General features: G+C 37.3%; 1 long non-coding RNA gene across 1 annotated transcript; it reads left to right on the top strand.

Annotated features, from left to right (window-relative positions):
- The first annotated feature begins 2,352 nt into the window (after positions 1–2,352).
- Positions 2,353–9,432, top strand: LOC309382050. The gene is made up of 3 exons (XR_014173620.1): positions 2,353–2,368; positions 8,410–8,517; positions 9,292–9,432. It is a non-coding gene; the product is annotated as an uncharacterized lncRNA (long non-coding RNA).
- Positions 9,433–11,727: the final 2,295 nt, after the last annotated feature.

Raw genomic sequence — 11,727 nt, 5'->3', positions numbered from 1 at the left:
TTTTAATTAAATCCACTAACATGAAGATTGCCTTAAAAAACCAGGACCCATTAGTAGAATAGAAATTTTCTGGATGTTAAGGTCAATTCTATTTGCAAAGTTGCAGCTACAGCAGCATCTCAACAGTTACATGATTGTGGTTTCTGACTCTCCCCACCAGCAAAGTCAATGGAAGCCAGCAGGAAATAAAAAATAGCTCCTGTTCCCCACTGCTTTTTTGCCTGCCCGTGGTCATCCTGTTTATCTGTGTAGGTAAGTAAATATTGATTCATTATGGAAGCTCATTTGCCACTGCAATTATGTTTCTATTTATGATATATATTATTTTTAAATGATCTTGGGATCATCCAGCATTGTTAAAAAAATGTGATCAGCCTAAAGTTTAATCTTAGGGATGCAGTGGCTCAGTGGCTAAGACACTTAGCTTTTCGATCAGAAAGGTCGGCAGGTTGGTTGTTCAAATCCCTAACCAGGACCTGCTGCATAATAGAGTGAGCACCCGTTTCTTGTCCCAGCTTCTGCCAACCTAGCAGTTTGAAAGTATGTAAAAATGCAAGTAGAAAAATAGGACCCACCTTTGGTAACAGCATTCTGTGCACCTTCAGCATTTAGTCATACCAGCTACATGGCCATGGAGATGTCTTCTGGCAGTGCTGGCTCTTCAACTTTGAAACAGAGATGAGCACTGCCCCCTAAGGTTGGGAACAACTAGCACATATGTGCAAGGGGAACCTTTATCTTTTAAAGTTTAATTTTAATTCTGGTACTATCAGACTGCATTACCATTCTCTGAAAGGATGACACAATGGGTCACAAAGTTATCTAATGTTCAACAAACCTGACTTACCTGTAATCCCCAAAAAATTAACTAGTTGGTTTATTAGTATGTGTTAAAACTGGATAGTATTTTAATCCCCTTCCTGCTTTAATTTTTAATATTAATTCATTGGTTCAAATAGTCTCTGAATCCAGCTTTCATTTTACAACAGTGGCTAACAAAAATGTTCTTACTTCGTTATAAGTTGATGATGTGGCCATTCTTTTCATTTACAGCTACAGTAGTAAGAAGAGCACTTCAGGCTTCTGGCTCTTGCTGTTCGGAAGGTAGACTTGCCATTAATTACTCTTAAGACCAAAGTCATGATCTTCACTAATTGTTTAATGAAGTATAGCTGGCAGATTAATGGTTGTAAGATAGAACAGTTTAAACTGTTAAACTTAAACAGATATATTGGTATTTATTTACAGGCCATGGATTTCTGGAAGTCTCAAATAGCTTATACTATGGAATACACCCAGAGGCATGCAACTGTGAAAACTATAGATTTTTGTTTTCTTTGCTATAAATTTGAATATTGCAATTATTCTCTCTGCAGTTGCTATGATGGTGAACACAGGAACTTTTCTCTCCTGGAGACAATTTAATCCATGTTTTGGATATCACGGGTTCCCAACATTGCCCTCTATTTGGAGGCAAGATGTATTTCAGCAGAAACTCAAGTCTGAATAAGTAAGATGACTTAATGCTTAAATTGATATTTGTCTTGGCTAAATACCTAATTAACGTCGATACTGCATAATCTGTAGGGTATTCACTTTAGTGTCTTTGAATATTCTGCCTTCAACATTCATGAAAAGAAAATACTGTGATATTCTCTCTGCAGAGAGGTTGCCTTTATAATACTCCAAGTTTAACTATGTTTATGGCTTCTATATTTTATATTTAGAAAAACAAATGTTGAAATCTGGAAATTTTATCTATTTTACAATACAATTCATAGAGTTGTTTATTTTTGTTATAAGATTTTACAGATGTTTCAATTAACCAACAATTACAAACAGATTATAAAATAGGTGATTGTTTTTATCTTCTGCTCAAAGGTCATAATAAATGTACTGTAGTGTTTTAAATTAAAAGTAAATTTTCACCTCGCACATATGTGCTAGTTGTTCCCAACTCTAGTGGTGATGCTCATCTCAAAGCCAAAGAGTCAGTGCTGTCCAAAGACAACTCTGTGGTCATATGGCTGGCATTACTAAATGCCAAAGGCACATGGAATGCTGTTACCCTCCCACCAAAGGTGGTCCCTATTTTTCTACTTGCATTTTTACATGCTTTCGAACTGCTAGGTTGGCAGAAGCTGGAACAAGTAACAGGAGCTCACTCTGTTACACGGTGCTAGAGATTCAAACTGCTAACCTTTCTGATTGACAAGCTCAGTGTCTTAGCCACAGAGCCATCATGTCCCTCATGAGCCACCACGTCCCTCTGTGTTTTAAATTAGAGGAATATACATTTATTTTATTTTACTTCATTGTTTTATCCTGAGGATTTTTTAATGTAATCAGCCACAAGAAGCTCTGGATAGTAAATATATGCATGCAAGCATAAAATAAATAAATGTACATTTAAACTGACATATAGAAATGTCAATAAAATTTTGTCCAGAAAATGCCAACCCAGGAAACTGATTCCTTTCCTTTCACAGTTATGCAAAATCCAGATCTGAACAATTGGCTGCATTGATTGTGCAAAAGGACGTGTGAAGTCTCAATTCATTTTAATTTGTCTCTTAAACCCTCAAGCTCCACATTTTAACCTATTGATTCAGAGTTCTGTTAGTATTATATGCAATTTAATTTGGGTTGCATGTGGATGGTTTCTTTTCAAATTGTTGGGAGCAGGATTGAAGAGCTGCTAAAAATAACAGTTATTTGCCCAAGCATTTTAACAGCTTTTAGTAAATGCAACTTTTCACCTTTAAGAATAACCAATTACCTGCCATTTTCATGCTTATAGGTTTGTTTTATGACCTATGCGGCCTGAATCATGATGTGAGACTGGGGAGGCATAAAAACATTTTAAATGACAATTAATGCTGCCTTCGCATCCAACGAGAAAACATAGCTCTCTTTCCCAAAACAGATGAACAGCAACTTGCTGTAGGGGTCTCAAGGTTCAATTTCTACCAAAGCTGATATGCGTGTATATTTTTAAAGAGAGCAATATTTAGTCAGTAAAATCTCCATGCTTTCTCATAATGTCATGCATCTCACTCACAATAATTCTTTCTTATTAACTGCTTGGGTACAATTTATTTTCCTCTCAGGCTATGAAGGCAAATCCAAGTATGGCAGGTTCTGGCTGAACCTGATAAGCCATCCTCTAGAAGCAATACTGCTAGCCAGTCAAGTTTGTTAAAGGAGACACTGTTCGATTGGCTCCAACATGGCATGCAATAGATCAAAGCTATCAGCGCAATATCTGCAAAACAATGGCTGCAAAACATTTTTCAGCAACCTCAGTTGGGTTAGAAATGTTTTTTTTTAATCCACTGTTTTGTTACTGATTCCATTTTGTTTAGCTTTATTATTGTCAATGAAGTTGAGATAATTACAGTAGCTGAAAGCATGCTATATCTAACAGAATAATAGTTGGAAGGGACCTTGAAGGTCTTCTAGTCCAGCCACCTGTTCAAGCAGGAAACCCTATACCATTTCAGATAAATGTTGTCCAATCGCTTCTTTAAAACCTCCAGTGTTGGAGTACCCACAGCTCCTGAAAGCAAGCTGTTCCATTGATTAATTGTTCTAATTATCAGGAAATTTCTCCTTAGTTCTAGGTTGGTTCTCTTGTTGATTAGTTTCCATTTATTGCTTCTTACCCTTCCTTCAAGTGCTTTGGAGAATAGGTTGACCCTTGCTTTTTGTGGCATCCCTTAGATATTGGAACACCCCATGCTGCTTTTTAAAATTAAACTACAGTAGACATACCCAATTCCTACAACTGGTCTTCATATGTTTTAGAATCCAGTCCAGTAATCACCTTTGTTGTCTTATCTACACTCTTTCTAAAGTCTCAACATCTTTTTATATTGTGTCAACCAAAACTGGATTCAATATTCCAAGTGTGGTCTTACCAAGGCTTTATAACATGGTAACACTTTATGTGATGTTGAGTCTATTCCTCTGTTAATTCAACCAAGGACAGTGTTGGCTTTTTTGGTAGCTGCTGCATATTGCTGGCTCATATTTAAGAGACTGTCCATTAGTACTTCAAGATCCCTCAAGCATTTACTATTGTTGATCCAGGTACTACTATTCTAAATCTATGAATTTGGTTTTTCTTCCCTAAATATAGAATTATCTAAATTATCTTGCACAATTTATCTGAACTATCTAAAGAAGATGACTTTACAGGATTGTTCCCAAACTGGGTTCTTTATTACCAAAATTATCACAATAAAAATGAAGATTATTATAGCAAGATGAATTGAAATAGGTATGTTTCTGAATTGAAACAAATCTGTTTCTGAAAATAATTTATTTTATTTTATTTATTGGATTTGTCAACCGCTCCCTCTCCCCAAGGGGACTCGGGGCGGTGTACAGACAGAATAAAAACATTATATACAACAATTACAAAACCCCATAAAAACAAATTAAACACAAGTCTGTACAATAGTGCAAGAATTAACTAGTGATTAAAACCAGATTAAAATACCCCAATTTAAAATAACCGGCCAGGAAAGTCAAGGGATTAGATCATGATTGTGATTGGGCCAGGCCAGCTAATTGGAACAGGTGGGTCTTGAGTTTCTTACGGAAGGAGCGGAGATCAGTAATGATTCTAATGTCAGGGGGGAGGTCGTTCCAGAGGGTCGGGCCCATCACAGAGAAGGCCCTACTCCTGGGCGTCGCCCGCCGGCATTGCTTGGCAGACGGCACCCGGAGGAGTCCCTCTCTGTGAGAGCGAATTGGTCGCAGGGATGTATGGGGTAGGATGCGATCCCGCAAATAACTAGGCCCTGAGCCATGGAGCGCTTTAAAGATGAGAATCAACACCTTGAAACGCACCCAAAAAGCCACAGGTAGCCAGTGCAGCTCGCGCAGGAGAGGTGTTACATGGGAGTACCTGGTACTCCCCATAATTGCCCGCGCGGCCGCATTCTGGACCAGCTGCAGCCTTCGGGTGCATCTCAAGGGGAGCCCCATGTAGAGAGCATTGCAGTAATCCAGACGGGACGTCACCAGGGCGTGAGTGACTGTGCGAAGGGCGTCTGGATGTCTGTAATATGGATGTCTGTAAAATTAATACATCAATTTACTGAATATCAATGCATATGTGTACAGATAAGAATTATATTCTTTCTAGTAACATACTACAAGTCCTTATCATGGTATACCAATCTTGTATTGATTCTTGCTTCTGTTTTATTGGATACAGATTCAATCACTCAATCAATCAATATGTACGGCCACCCATCTCAACAAGCAGCTCTTAAAAGTAAATGAAAACAAATTTCTATCATAAAGAATTAAAATATACAACAACTGATGATGATGTCATAATTAATGGTTGTCAGCACAACCAGGAGGCAGACCCTTCACACACTCAGAGCCCCAGGCCCAGACAGGTCTTTAGCCTTACAGAAGATCAGCAGTGATAGGATGAATTTGATATCTGGATAGAGAATAGTTCATAGAACAGATACTATGGCAAGAAAGGCTCTATGGAGCATGCCCAGCTTGCTAGATCAGCTTGCACAAGTAAAAACAACTGGTAAAATAAATCCCTTGGGTAAATTTTCCTATGTACTGTGCTCAAAGTATGGAGGTCTCTTCTCATGTGTCATGTGTGGGATTTTCTGAATCAGAATAATTATTTTGGGGGGAGGGGGGAAACTGAATCTATTAATGATGGCAGAAAATAGTTTAATTTGAACAAAACAGAAATCTGAAGCATCCCATCAATCACATATACTGGATTACATGTTTGTGCATTTAATGTCTATCCCATCTTTAGTTTTTACAACTTTAGGCAGTACGCACACAGAGGTGGTATTCAGCCTGTTCTGGCAGGTTTTGGAGAACTGGTAGCAGAAATTTTGAGTAGTTCGGAAAACTGGCAAATAGGCTGGCCATTTGCTTCCTCCCAGCCTCTCAGATGATCTTCTTTTGTTGCTCTGAATAGGAGACGGAGCTGGAAAGCAGGCTAGTGGGATGGGGAAGGAATGGGAATTTTGCAGTAAGCTTCCCACAGGAGTGAAGAGGGAATGGGGATTTTGCAGTAACCTTCCACTACCACGCCCACAAAGCCATGCCCACAGAACTGGTAGTAAAAAAACTGAATTTCACCACTGCACACATGATAATCTTATCTGATTTTTTTTCTCTTACAATTCTGTGAAGTGGACTGGGCTGTGAGAGAGTGACTGCTCCAAAGTCATTCAGTTGCTTTGATGCCTGGAAATCTCAGGCTCATATTTTGTTGTGTACCATCATAACCATTATACTGAATAGGTTCTCAAAAAGTACAGAAATCTTTTATGCAAAAAATATTTCTCCTTCTTTTCCTGGCATAAGTCATCACTGAATACAATTAAATCATCTTAAACATTTGGAACAATGGACTCGGTCTTTTATAGACATTTTGACAAAAAGTATTGAATATTAAATGTTATTTCTGCAATATTTTAAATAAAATTTTATATAGAGAAAACACACTTATTTATCCTTGGAGCATAGGGGCTGAATAATTCAACTACACAGCTAAGATTAGCAAGTATAATCTTTCTCTGAATATGTTCTTTCTATACATATACAAGTATATCTGCAGGTTATAGTCAAAGAAGTCAAAAGAGGTGGTACCTTGCTCAACAGTAGTAACTGTGAAAAGGATTTTGGAGTCCCAGTGGACAACCATTTAAATATGAGCCAGCAGTGTGCAGCAGCTGCCAAAAAAAGCCAACACAGTTCTAGGCTGCATCAACAGAGGGATAGAATCAAGATCACGTGAAGTGTTAATACCACTTTATAATGCCTTGGTAAAGCCACACTTGGAATACTGCATTCAGTTCTGGTCACCACGATGTAAAAAAGATGTGGAGACTCTAGAAAGAGTGCAGAGAAGAGCAACAAAGATGATTAGGGGACTGGAGACTAAAACATATGAAGAACGGTTGCAGAAACTAGGTATGTCTAGCTTAAGAGAAAGAAGGACTAGGGGAGACATGATAGCAGTGTTCCAATATCTCAGGGGTTGCCACAAAGAAGAGGGAGTCAAACTATTTTCCAAGGCACCTGAGGGTAGAACAAGAAGCAATGGGTGGAAACTAATCAAGGAGAGAAGCAACTTAGAACTGAGAGGAAACTTCCTGACAGTTAGAACAATTAATCAGTGGAACAGCTTGCCTTGAGAAGTTGTGAATGCCCCAACACTGGAAGTCTTTAAGAAGGTGTTGGATAGCCATTTGTCTGAAACAGTATAGGGTTTCCTGCCTAGGCAGGGGGTTGGACTAGAAGACCTCCAAGGTCCCTTCCAACTCTGTTATTGCATTGTATTGTATTGTATTGTGTTGTATTGTATTGTATTGTATTGTATTGTATTGTATTGTATTGTATTGTATTGTATTGTATTGTATGGGGACCATAACAGCGTGATGAAAACACCACCTGTTTTATATGAGCATCACTTATGCTTTGATTACATGTCACCATCTTGATTTTTTTTTACCATACCCTCTGAACACCTTGCACAATTATAAGGTTTTTTTTTCAAAACAAATTATCTAACTGGAACTTTCAAAATGTTATGTTTTTGCTTCTTGAATTCTGATCAACTGAGATGTCTTCTTCACACCTTAAAATTCTATCTACTCATCCTTGAAAAGAAATCTATATTGGCACAAATTTTCATATTGTGTTCCCTCATTCCTATCATCTGTGAACTGCTAAGCACTGACAACCACATGTGAGAGGCACTTTACAATAGAAATTTTGCTTCCTGGTTTGCGCAGCCATCAGTGAATTTTATGACAGAACTGTTAGAGTATTCAAGTCAGTTTCCTAATTTGATTTCATTGTATTGCCAGAACAACTGAACAAAGTTATTCAGTCCTATTTTAAACTGCTTTGTGGGGTCTGGGAATAGAGAAAAGGAGTATCTCTTCAACCTATTTTTGAGTATTTTCAAAACAACCAGGATTATGTGTCATGATTTAGACTATGACATCAACATGATTAAATGAATATGAACTTTTTTCTGGTTGAAAGACCTGCATCAGCCCTTTCCCCATGCTCATTCAGATTAACTAACTTGTGCATAAATCATCTTCAATAACACATCTTCAGAACAGAATAACTCCTATTATATTTGAAAGATGGGATTACAAACTAGAAATAGAACGCTTATGTGGATCGCCTCCTTGACATTCTGAAAAGTTCCATTCTTCTGAGTAATTGTTTCCTTCTTCTTCTTCTTTGGTTGTCGTTTATTTCTTTCAGTGGATATGGAGCAGAAGTTACAATTCTTTTGTAAAAAGAAGTAGCAATGTCTGCTGGAATGGTTGTAGATTCCAGGAACTCTTTCTATTCTTAGCTTTTAAGTCTCTGTCTTTTTCTTTATAGTATTGTTTCTTCTTTTGGATGAGATGAAAAACATTAAATTATACCAAGTTTCTGACCTCTGAAATACTGACAGTGGAAACTGAAAAACTACTGATACTGTTCTGGAAGGTAGTCCAACATTTTATACTTGCCTTATTCTTAGCATTAGCAGGAAAAAAAAAGCAGAAAATTTAATAAAACTATGAAGAGATAAGGTATATTTTTGGGGGGCTTTGGTTATGTGCTCCACATTGCTTTAGAAAAAGAGAGTGTGGAAAAAGAAGAAAGACAGGATGAGAGAGGGAGGACAAGAACTCTTTTACACCAGAATTTTGTGAAAAGGGAATAGAGAGACTTTTGTTTCTCATACATTTTATTATCGTTTGCTCTATATTTTGGTTCAGTTTATTTGAAAAATATGTTTTTACTTCTTCAAAATAAAAATTGCCCAGAGTCATTAGGAGTTGGGGACAAATTTAGGATATATGTACATAAAAAATATAAGAGTGGATAAGCTCCTTGGTAACTCCTTACCAAAGATGATTTTTATTTCAGACTTTAGCAGTATTGACACTCCATTTAAACAATGGCAAAATGATATTTCTAAATTCATATGGCAAAGAAGAAACCAAGAGTTAGATACAAATTGCTTCATTTTATTAAAAAAAAAAAAAACTCAAAAGATTTTTTAATAAAATGATGTAACATTAATATATAACATTTGATAAATTGTTAAAAATGTATGAAAGTACTGCAAATGTATGTTGGAAATGTAAAAGAAGGAACTTTTTAACATCTTTACTGGATATGTGCCAAAGCAAAGAAATATTAGGGCAAGTTGCATATTTAATAGAGAAGATTCTTAAAACAAATATAAAATTAAAGCAGATACTTTTCTTCTAGGTTTAATGGACAAAGGACTTGAGAAAAAATGGAATTTCGTTGCAAAACCTATTTACAGCAATGAAAATGCTTTATGCACAAAAATGGAAGGATATGTTAATTCCCACACTGGAAGAATGGTTGAAGAAACTGATTGAATAAGTGGAAAAGGTCAAACTTTGGGATTTACTGATTCAACAATTTTTGTTGTTGTTTTTATAGAAATTAGTATATAATGTAAAAGCAAAGGTAAATGTTCCCTTCACACATATGTGCTAGTCCCGTGATGGCAAACCTATGGCACGTGTTGTTGACCACAGTGTGTGTGTGTGTGAGTGAGACAGACAGACAGAGAGAGGAACAGAGAGAGGGAGTGAGGGAGGGAATCAGAGAGAGACTGACAGACACACACACAGAGAGAGAGAGAGAGAGTGGGAGGGAGGGAGAGAAAGATAGACAGACAGAGAGAGAGACACACACAGAGTGAGTGATTAAGTGAATGAGTGAGAGACAGACACACCCACATACACAGAGTGACAGAGAGAGAGGAAGAGAGGGGAGAGAGACAGAGGGAGAGGGAGAGACAGAGACAGACACACACACACAGAGTGACAGAGATGGGGGAAGGAGGAGAGAGAGACAGAGATACAGAGAGAGAGACAGACAGATAGACACCCAGAGAAAATGACAGAGGGAGACAGAGAGGGAGGGAGGGAGAGAGAGACAAAGAGCCAGAGAGAGAGAGAGAAAGAAAAAGAAAAAAGGAAAGAAAGTGGGAGAGAGAGATGAAATTAAAAACAACAACATGCAAACCTGACTTACTCAAACTATCCAAGGAAATGCAAGGCCAATGTTCACATTAGTGGTTGTGACTTTGTCAGTCATTGTCAGGATGTAATTTTCTCTACATTGTAAGGCAAATTTTACGGAATTTAACGTTATTGATAAATAATATCGTTCTAAAGTTTTTGTTTTATTAGTTGTGTTATTTGTATCCTCCCGACCTATGTGGATACTTGCATGCAGAATATTCTCAATAAAAACTTACTGAAACTAAAAACAGTGTACCATCCTATGTATTTTCGGTTTTAAAAATGCGGCTCTCCAAATAAATTTCAATCGTGGTTTTGGCGAGATTTGGCTCAGTTGAAAAAAAAGGTTGCTTTTTCTCAACCCCCTAAGTGATTGTGTCAAACCAATATCCATACCAGCAACTGAACGACATGAAACTTAAGCTATAGTTTATTCCTATGCCATATATTTTACAAGCATATTGTCAGGGTTCCAAGTAACACCCTCAACACAAGAAAACTCCAAAGCTAGAAGTTCCTCCATTTTATTAAAGATGTCATGTTGGCACATCTGGGAAAACCTGAATCTGAAAGCTTCCAGGTTTTCCCCACCCAAAAGAAAGCCCAAGTCCCTTCCCCTGCACCCACATGTCTATCACATGGTCCAATCAATGTACCATCCTAACCCGAGATGCCTCCCAGTCACGCCACTCCAGGTGCAGGCTGAATGTCCTTGGCTCTCAGAGAAAGGAATGTAATTATGCCCGATATCCCTGCAACTCCATGCAACCCCCTCTCCCAGTTTCCCAAATGCACTAAGTGTGGCATCCCTGAAGATCCCAAAAAAAAAAAAAAGATGGCCTCCAGGGCTGACAAATATTTATTTACTCTTGCCATTACAATTACATGTCCCAACTATAGAACCAAAAAATCCATAGAATAGCAATGCATTAAATAATCAACAATTTGCTCTCACAAATATAAAGATGCAGAAAAGTCATTATAATAATAGCCAAGGAAAGGGTTATAAATGTTTATTCAAGTTATGACCAATGGAATTCATTAAACTTTTATTTTCGGAATCAGAACAGAATCTTTTCCAGTGTCTGCTGCTGCTTCATCTAAGAGGACTGCCCTTGAAGAGTAGGCTGAAATAATTGGCTTGAGAGTTGTAGTATTTTTGCTCAAACTTAATCATTTATAAATGCAAAATATTTTTCCCCATTAATCTATTTAATGAGTCCCTCCTGGTATTTGGGCAATTGTTACAATAGCTATGAATTTGTAATTTTTTTGTTTTGTTTTGTGAAATGCAAATAAATCAAGCCCAGCCCAATACCAAAGTCTGGACAAGTGACTGCATGCTAGCATTTTTAAAGGAATTGGTGGGATTTGAAATGAGTTTCCTAGAAAAAAAAAAGGTTAAGATACATTAACAGATTAGGCAGATATATTCAAATTACCAAAAATTAGTACAGCTACTCCTCAATTTACGACCACAATTGAGCCCAACATTTCTGTTGCTAACTGAAATATTTGTGAAATTTGACCCATTTTATGATCTTTCTCGCCACAGTTGTTAAGTGAATTGCCATAGTTGTTAAACAAGTATCATGGTTGTTAAATGAATCTGGCTTCCCCATTGCCTTCGCTTGTCAGAAGGTCG

Source organism: Natrix helvetica (genome assembly GCF_964273705.1).
Source record: "Natrix helvetica genome assembly, chromosome: Z".
Lineage (NCBI taxonomy): Eukaryota > Metazoa > Chordata > Lepidosauria > Squamata > Natricidae > Natrix > Natrix helvetica.
Note: the sequence above shows the minus strand (reverse complement) of the source record. Positions and strands in the feature narration are given on the sequence as shown.